The 10,000-nt window shown below is 39.2% G+C and overlaps 1 long non-coding RNA gene across 4 annotated transcripts in view; it reads right to left on the reverse strand.

Moving 5' to 3' along the window:
- Positions 1-10,000, reverse strand: part of LOC128251131 (uncharacterized) — a 109,865-nt gene that overhangs the window by 95,620 nt on the left and 4,245 nt on the right. For 2 of the 4 annotated variants that reach the window (XR_016238740.1, XR_008266982.2), the window contains exon 2: positions 4,161-4,234. This is a non-coding gene — a long non-coding RNA (uncharacterized LOC128251131). Of the gene's footprint in view, positions 1-4,160; positions 4,235-9,143; positions 9,941-10,000 lie in introns of those variants that run through there. The other 2 variants (XR_016238741.1, XR_016238742.1) reach the window with 2 other exon arrangements.

The raw sequence follows: 10,000 nt of genomic DNA on the forward strand, positions 1-10,000 counted from the left end.
TCTACTAGAGTCAGTCATTGGACTATGTTACATGGGGGCCACCTTGAAGGATTTAGTACAGATATGGGGAACGCCAACCACTCCAAGAGTGTAAAAGCACCCACTACACTCTTGGAGTGGTTGGCGTTAGGAAGTGCATCCAGCTGTAGAAACTCTGCCAAATCAGATTGGAGTCTGGTGTAGCCATCTGGTTCGCCAGTCCTCAGTCAAATCATGGGTTGGTGTGTTTGACTGAGGACTGGTGAGCCAGATGGCTGCATCAGGCTACAATCTGATCTGGCAGTTTCTACAACTGGATGCCCTTCCTAACACCAACCACTCCGAGAGTGTGGTGGGTGCTTTTATGTGCCACTGGCACGAGGGCCAGTCAGACGGTACTCGCAACGGCCATGCTGAAATGGTGTATTTTATGTGCTCCATGTCTCATGAGGCCCACTTCTCAAAAAAAGGTTGCCAATGCGCAGGTGTAGCTGTGTGGTAAGAAGCTTGCTTCCCAACCACATGGTTCTGGGTTCAGTCCCTAGCAGGGGGACCCACCTGATGATGATCCATGTCTCATGTGGCCTGCTTCTCAAAATGCACAAGCGTGGCTGTGCAGTTAGAAGCTTGCTTCCCAACCACATGGTTCCAGGTTCAGTCCCACTGCATGGCACCTTGGGCAAGTGCCTCCTAGTATAGCTTCAGGCCAACCAAAGCTTTGTTAGCGGATTTGGTAGACGGAAACTGAAAGAAGCCTATCACATATGTATGTGTTAGTCTTTGTATCTGTGTTTGTCACATACCACTACTTGACAACTGGTGTTGGTGTGTTTACATCCTTGTAACGTAACGGTTCAGCAAAAAGAGACTGAGGGAATAAGCACCATGCTTTAAAAAAAAAACTTTTTAAATAAGAACTGGGGTCAATCCATTTGACTAAAAACTTCTTTAAAATAGTGCCCCAGAATGGTCGTAGTCTAATGACTGAAACAAGTAAAAGATAAAAGATGCCTATTGCAGATCGATGAGCAGATACCAAAATGCAATGGAGCTAGCAGATGGAGACGACATACGAAAACAGCAAGAGGCCCGGATGTATGCATTATATATCATGACCTCCATCGCTACTAAAATTTAATATACATACATTTCACTATGCTTGCATAGGTCTACGTATCTTTTCCAATATCATGCGTTGAAAGAGGAAATAGGGGTAGCAACTGGAGACTTGTTAAGTACAAAAAAAAAAACGAGGCCTGGATGAATACGTTATATATCATGACTGCCATCACTAAAATTTAACATGCATTTCCCCATGCTTGCATAAGACTACATATCTTTTCCAGCAGGGAGTAAGGAGTAGCGAGACTGAGTACAAAAAAGCAAGAAACTTGGATGTCATCATTATCATTGTTTAACGTCCGCCTTCCATGCTGGTGTGGTTATTTCCAGTATTCTGCAAAAATGTGCCTGACCAATGGAAAATATTACCTTGCTTGGAAACAAGAGTTGCCAACAGAGAGGGCATCTGGCCATAGAAAATACACCCCAATCAACATCATCTGACCCATGAAAGCATGGAAAAAAATATGTTAAAACAATGATGATCATACATGTCCTGTGAAAGCAGATAGCAATGTGGCCAAAGTATGTTCATTCTGTGTAAAAAAACTGCCATTTCTTTTTGCCTTTTGTCATTAACTGTTATATCCTATTTGCTTCTATCTAGAAATTAAAGGAAATCACTTCTTTTTCCCTTCAAACTTTGCTTTTGTCATCTGGACATCAATGTTTTGAAACTGACCTATTTTCCATTACATTTCAGATAGATTCAGCACTGGGTTGCTCAAGCAGAAATATCATTATAGCAAATATTCTGTTCAATTCCACAGATTTTTTTGTCAGTTGCTTGACCTTAATTACTTGAACATGTCCCTTAGTGGCTGACAATATGTGCATCTCTAATGATGACCAAGAGTAGTGGGAGGAGCATCATAGCCATGAGTTGAGAGGGATTCTTTGGGATTTGAATAAATATCATAATGAAATCGAAATCGAACTAAATTCGATGACTGGCACCCATGCCGACGTCATCTCCTTCATAGGACATGAAACTTGGCTTGCGAAGACCTGTTGGGGCAAGCGAAAGCGAAATCGTGATGGCACCTGTGCCCAGCATCGCCTTCCTGGCATGTGTAAGACATTCGAGCAAGATCGTTGCCAGTGCCGCTGGACTGGCTCCTGTGCCGGTGGCACGTAAAAGCACCCACTACCCTCTCGGAGTGGTTGGCGTTAGGAAGGGCGTCCAGCTGTAGAAACTCTGCCAAATCAGATTGGAGGCTGGTGTAACCATCTGGTTCACCAGTCCTCAGTCAAATCGTCCAACCCATGCTAGCATGGAAAGCGGACGTTAAACGATGATGATGATGAAAGCAAAGTTCAAAGGAAATATTAGCCATTTTTAATACTTTCTAAGAGCAAGCAAATAAGAAATAATGGTCGCTAGCCAAGGACAAAAATCATGTTACACAGTGTTATCACAACATAGGTTCAATTGAAGCATACATTTTGTCCTTGAACAAGGCACTTCATTTCACACTGGCCCAATAAGTGGTAAATGAGTACCAACAAGTTACTGCTGCATTTCCCTCTCCTCCTCCTTTCTCCCCACTTCAACAATCACATCTTCAATATTCCAACGGGTCACAGATTCGGAGACCAACAGAGCGTCTATGTTTGCTTGTTATGCCACAGGCACATTAAACTATTAGTAAGACACATAGGACATGCTAACAGGTCAGATTTGCTTCCAATGATGGAAGTAGGTTTTTTTTTTGGGGGGGGGGGGGGGTTAATTCTGTCCTATATATAAGTTTGAAAATTAAATGTTGAATTCAAATAGAAAAAAAGGATTACAGACAAACACAGACAAAGAAATCTATACACTCACATACAAATGTACATACAGATATTATACATATTATATACATGCATACAGATATGCATGTGCATATACATACATATAGATATGCATATACATACATACAGATATGCATATACATACATACAGATATACATGCATACACATACATACAGATATGCACAGACATACATAGATATGCACTTGCATACATACAGATATGCATGTACATATACATATATATCAATATGCACATACATACATGTAAACAAATTTATCATCATCATCGTTTAACGTCCGCTTTCCATGCTAGCATGGGTTGGACGATTTGACTGAGGACTGGTGAAACCGGATGGCAACACCAGGCTCCAGTCTGATTTGGCAGAGTTTCTACAGCTGGATGCCCTTCCTAACGCCAACCACTCAGAGAGTGTAGTGGGTGCTTTTACGTGTCACCCGCACGAAAACGGCCACGCTCGAAATGGTGTCTTTTATGTGCCACCCGCACAAGCCAGTCCAGGGGCACTGGCAACGATCTCGCTCGAAAATCCTACAGGAGCCAGTCAGGCGGTACTGGCAACGGCCACGCTCAAAATGGTGCATCTCATGTGCCAACCGCACAAGAACCAGTCCAGGGGCACTGGCAACGATCTTACTTGGCTTGCCGGGTCTTCTCACGCACAGCCCATTTCCAAAGGTCTCGGTCCGTAGTCATCGCCTCGGTGAGGCCCAATGTACGAAGGTCTTGCCTCACCACCTCAGCCCAGGTCTTCCTGGGCCTACCTCTTCCACGGGTTCCCTCAACTGTTAGGGTGTGGCACTTTTTCACGCAGCTATCCTCCTCCATTCTCACCACATGTCCATACCAGCGCAATCGTCTCTCTTGCACGCCACAACTGATGCTTCTAATGTTCAGCTTTTCTCTCAAGATACTTACACTCTGACGGGTATTCACATTGACATTACACATCCAACGGAGCATACTGGCTTCATTCCTTGCGAGCTTTATATATACATATACAGACATATATACACACACACAAGCAAAATGTTACATAAACACACACACATCTCTGCACATATATATATATACATACACACATGGATATAGACGCAAACATGCACACACACACACACACACACACACACACACATATATATACATGCATACGCAAACATATGTATATTATATTCCATATTTGCTGGAAGACTGAAAAAGAGAAAAAAAGGGGGAAATGATGATAAGAATGGTGTAGCTTACCAAGGTTTGTTCTTGTGTTTGGTGTAGTCTGAGTCTGTAGTCTGGTATTTTGGTTTAAGTCCCGATAGAATTTCCTGGAGACACAAGAGTAGGTGGATAGAGACAGGTAGATAGACAGACAGACAGACAGGTAGATAGACAGACAGACAGGTAGATACATAGGTAAACTGACATTCATATATATATATATATATATATATATATATATATATATATTTAGAGAGAGAGAGAGAGAGAGAGAGAAAGAGAGAGAGAGAGAGAGAGAAAGAGAGAGAGAGAGAGAGACATGTAGATAGGTTGAAAATTATATAGATAGACAGAGACAGATAGACGGGTAGATAAGTACATGGATAAATAGGTAGACGGATAGCTGAATAGACATAACTATTCAGCTGGGTAGATAGATGGATAAGATAGATGGATAAGATAGATGGATAGATAGATGGACGAGTAGATAGATAGATGGATGGACGGGTAGATAGGTAGATGGACGGATGGATAGATAGATGGATGGATGGACGGGTAGGTAGATAGATAGATGGATGGACGGGTAGGTAGATAGATAGATGGATGGACGGGTAGGTAGATAGATAGATGGATGGACGGGTAGGTAGAGAGATAGATGGATGGATGGGTAGGTAGATAGATATTAAATAGGTTGGGTGGGTGGATAACGAGATAGAGGGGGTAGAGAGCTAGACGGGTAGAGAGCTAGACGGGTAGATATATAGCTATATACCGAAAGTGAAAGAAATCATAGACGGACGAAAGCAAAAGAGAAATGGAAATTATATATATATATATATATATATATATATATATATATATATATATAAACATACATATGTAGATAGGTAGGTAAATGGATAGAAAAACACAGAAAGAATCACGGACCGGGGGAGAGGTTGAAAATTGAAAAGACAGACTGAGAGACAGGAGAGGGTTGGAGGAAATAGAGAGAGAGAGAGAGAATTAGGCTGAGAGACGGGGAAATGGGGGAAGAGAGGAGAAGAATTAGGAGGGAGAGAGAGAGAGAGGGGGGGTGAAGATATAGTAAATTGAAAGAGGAGAAAGAGAATGAAGTTAAGTGTGACAGACGAGAGAGAGAGAAAGAAAATTAGCAGAGAGAGAGGATACGTCTAAAAGAACGAAGAGAAGGAGGGGAATAAGGGGAGAGTGATAAAGAAAGAAAGATTAGATTCAAAGGCAGCAGAGAGGGAAGAGATTGAGGAAAGAGTGGGAGGGAAAGAGAGAGGTGAGGGGGAAAAATTAAGAGGGAGAGAAAGAGAAAGAAGACACTGAAAGACGGAGGGGGAGAAGGGAAGGAGAATGTGGGGGGGAAAGAAACAGAAAGAATAAACTTTGAAAATGAGAGAGAAAGAGAGAGAGAGAGAGAGGGAGAGATAAGAATTTAAAGAAAGAAGGGATGAGATAGAGAAGGAGGGAGAGAGAGAGAGAGAGAGAGGGAGAGAATAGAATGGTGTAATATGTGAGAGAGAGGGGGAGACGGAGTGAGTGGGGAGACTGTGTCCCTCGACCAACAACTATGTCAAAGCAGGTCAGATGCACAGAGAGAGAGAGAGAGAGATACTAGGACATTTCTAACCAACAATGGTGCAAAAACTAACAGAGTGGACAAAGAGTGGGAGACCCCTTAAAGCAACAAACACAGCCAGACCATGTTTAACGGAGAGGGGGAAATTGTTATAGACGGGGGTGAGGAGAGAAAGAGGAGAAAGAGAGGGAGGGATGTGAGAAGGAGGAGAGAAAGAGAGAGAGGAGAGAGAGAGCGCGGCTGAATAATGTGAAAAAAAAAGCACAGAAATAGAGGAAGAGAAAGAGAAATAGTGAGAGAAAGGGAGAGGAGAAAGAGAGGAGAGAGAGAGAACGACTAAACAGTGTAAGAGAGAAGCAGAGAAATAGAGAGAGAAAGAGAAACAGAGGCAAGAAATGGTGAGGGATAAATAGAAAGAGAGAGAGAGAGAGAACAGGCAAAGAGAGGGATAAATAGAAAGCGGCATGTAGAGAGAGAGAGAAAGAGAAAAACATCGGCAGAGAGGAAAAGGTAGGGAGACAATGAAAGACAGAGGTAGAAAGAAAGAGGGAGGAAAGTAGTGAGAGAGAGAGAGGAAAAGGCACTAAGAGGGAGAGAGAGAGAGAGGAAAAGGCACTAAGAGGGAGAGAGAGAGAGAGAGAGGAAAAGGAAAAGATTGAGAAAGAGGTCAGAAGCTACAGAAATGGAGAGAGAGAGAGAGAGAGAGTGTGTGTGTGTGTGTGAGAGAGCGTACAAACAGGGAGAGGGTGAGAGAGAAAGGGAGAGGCAGACAGAAAGAGTAAGAGAACTGTGTCAAAGGAGGTCAGAGAGAAAGAGAGAGAGAGACAGAGTCTGTGTCCCTGTAGCAACAACAGTGTCGAAACAGGTCAAAGTGGACAGTTAGAAGCTGAGTGTATATAAAGGCAGAGAGCTAGGGTCTTCATACAAGCCCAATACACACACACATACAGATAAACATATACAAACACACACACATGTATATATATATATATATAAATAAATACATACACACATACAAGCACATTTACGTACACACACACGTGTGTGTGTGCGTATACAAGTATGGGTATTCCGAATATACATATGTTTGTGTATAGGATGTAATGTAGGCGATCGGCTGCAGATGAAGGGCGATACAAAATGCCTTTGTTGATATCGAACCCGAATCCTTCTCGAAAACGAAACAAGGAAGATCTTAACTTTTCCATATTTATATATTTAGAGCTTTTTCTATATATCTCATTGAAAATTTTCTTTCCTTTTTAACTCCTACATTTAATATTCTAGATCAACATTTGTCTGATTGAGCGAAAACGAAACTATAAACTCTGAGTAACGGCACACGGCATCAGCTGAATAAATCTAATTATCAAATCATTATATTCTATACCTTGTACTGTGAGTGTGTGTGTGTATATATATATATATATATATATATATATACACACACACACACACACTCGAGCGTGTACCACTTACTATGGTCTATTCTTGTTTAGGCCCAGGACCTATGATCAAGAAAAAAGCCTTCTAAGCATGACCGTCCAGTCGTTTTCCTTGCAATGCATCAATCACTTAATACACTGTCCAAACATTATCATCAGCTTCTAAAACGGTAGAGTGCGCTTTGACGGGAGGGGGGGAAAACGCGGGTGCTATTTCTAGGAGGTCAAGCGACCTACATACAGGCCTCTCCGACTCATTCTTCTATAAATGGACAGGCGAGAAGTGTTACAAAGAAATCACAGAACTTTCGACATATTTAACTTCTTCACAAGTTCTTTTTCTCTAATTCTCCGAATTTTTTTTTCCATCTAAGTATATATATACATAAATGTGTGTGTTTATACACACGCGCGTATGTGCGTGCATATATAATATATATATACATAAACACACATATATATATATAAGTATAGGGATCGATTCGTTCAGCAAAAACTGTCCAAGGCGGTGCTCCAGCATGACCGCAGTTCAATAAATGAAAAAAAGTAAAAGATAAAAGCAAGATATACATGTGTATATATGTATATACATCAAGTTTTCACCTTCCGAGACAGCATGTATACACATGTGTCTGACAACCAGACGACACAAGAAAACAGGATTTGCATGGAAATTTAAAGAGAGCGTTATTTATTTTTATGGTGGTTTAATAAACATATCGTTCATATATACATAAGGGTGATTTTGTAATAAGTTTATAAATACATTTCATTCAAATATTTTACCCTAAATATACATCTCTCTCTCTATATATATATATTATACATCAATAGTTTACACACTCCGTGTGATGGTATCGGATGCTGCCGTCGATAATGGGCAGACGAGAAATGTTTTTTTTCCCTCTCCGATGTTACAATATTAGTTTTGAAATCCTCCCCAAAAAAAAAAAATCACTGAACTTTCAACATCTTTGACTTTTCCATAAGTTTCTTTCGATTTCTCCTTGAAAATGTTTTCCTATACCCAAATATATGTGCGAGTGTGTGTGTGTGTGTATATATATATATATATATATATATATATATATATACATACATATGTGTGTGCGCGAGTGTATGTTTATATGAATAAATGTGTCAGTACATAATATATATGTGTGTGTGTATATATATATATATATATATATATATACACACACACACACACACACAAACATATATAGTTTTCACCCCCACCCGGACTGTCTGACACTTAAAAAAAAACAGAGGTTTTTGCCCTAATTCAAAATTACTTTTTAATGTTAATAAACATGTTAATATATTAAATAATTCATGTCTTTTTCCTCCATTTATCTATAGATCTCATTGGAATATTTCCCCTCAAATATACATACATTAGTTCCTCCACACCGTGTGTGTGTTATATATATATATATATATATATATATATATATATATATATATATATATATAAGCTTGTGTCGGATGCTGTTGTCTGTCTACAATGGGCTGACGTGAGATGTATTTTTCAGGCAATGTTAAACATCAGTTATTCAAACGGAGAAAATATTGAAAGAAATCACTGAAATTTCAACATATTCGACTTTTCCACAAGTTTTTCTATATTTCTCCTACAAAATGTTGTTTTCTTCGTTCATATATAATAAACGTATAGAGCTCAAGTTTTCGCACTCCGTCTACGTATGTATAAATATATATATACACACACACACATGTATCTAACACCTAAACAATTTCCAGGAATTAAAATTTTTATTTTTTTTTAATACTAAATCATCCATTCATATACATATATATATATATATATATATATATTTATATATAAGCGTGAGTACATATATGTGTGCACTCATGTCTATGTGTATTGTTTAGGTCAGCCTTTATCAAAAGGATACCAAACCTAACCATCCCGTTTTTTCTTCAGGCATATCTACAAGTACATTATCGAATGTTTCTTACCTTTCGAACAATAGACGTGTAATTTCGGCAAGATAGTGATAGGGAGTATCTGGCTGTTGTTTCCAGCAGGCCAAGCGACTGCCTCTAGAGTCTTCCTCCTTCGGTGGCATGTCGTTTACAATGGGCAAACGAAAAGTATTTCGACGACCCTGAGCTTAAAATATCAACGTCAGGACCCAGAAAAATCACTGAACTTTCAATATATTTGATTTTCCCACAACTTTTCCTGGATTTCTCCTTGAAAATTATAACCGAATATCCAAATATTTATCCAAATGTATGTACAAACACTCGACTGTCTGTCTGACCTAGACGGAACATGAAGAAGGTTTTGCCCTAATTTAAAATAACTTTTTGAGGTTAATAAACATGTTAAAATGATAAACAATTCATTGAAGTATCCTTCTCATGGATTTTTCTCTATCTCTCGGTGAAATTTTTAACACCAAATATATCTATATATATGCCGATAGTTTTTTTTCCCCCCACATATATATATATATATATATATATAATGTACATAGATATTTGTATCTGAGTATGTTGTGTGTGTTGCGTCGGATGTTGTAGTCTATAAATGGGCAGACGATGTCAAAATATCAGTTTTAATGCGGAGAAAACATTAAATAAATATCTGTAAATTAAACATAGTTAATATTTTCACAAGTTTTTCCATATTTCTCCATTGAAATGTTTTTCTTCGACGATGTATATATAAATGTACGTTTATAAACAACAAGTTTTCATTCACACTACGACTGTATATTACATGTGTCTGAGCACACAGACGACACATTGAACAAAGCTTTTTAAACAACGAATTTCTCAAATTTTTTAAAACAAACCATTTAAAAAGG

This window comes from Octopus bimaculoides, chromosome 28, assembly GCF_046866305.1.
Source record: "Octopus bimaculoides isolate indiv1 chromosome 28, ASM4686630v1, whole genome shotgun sequence".
Taxonomy (NCBI): Eukaryota; Metazoa; Mollusca; class Cephalopoda; order Octopoda; family Octopodidae; genus Octopus; species Octopus bimaculoides.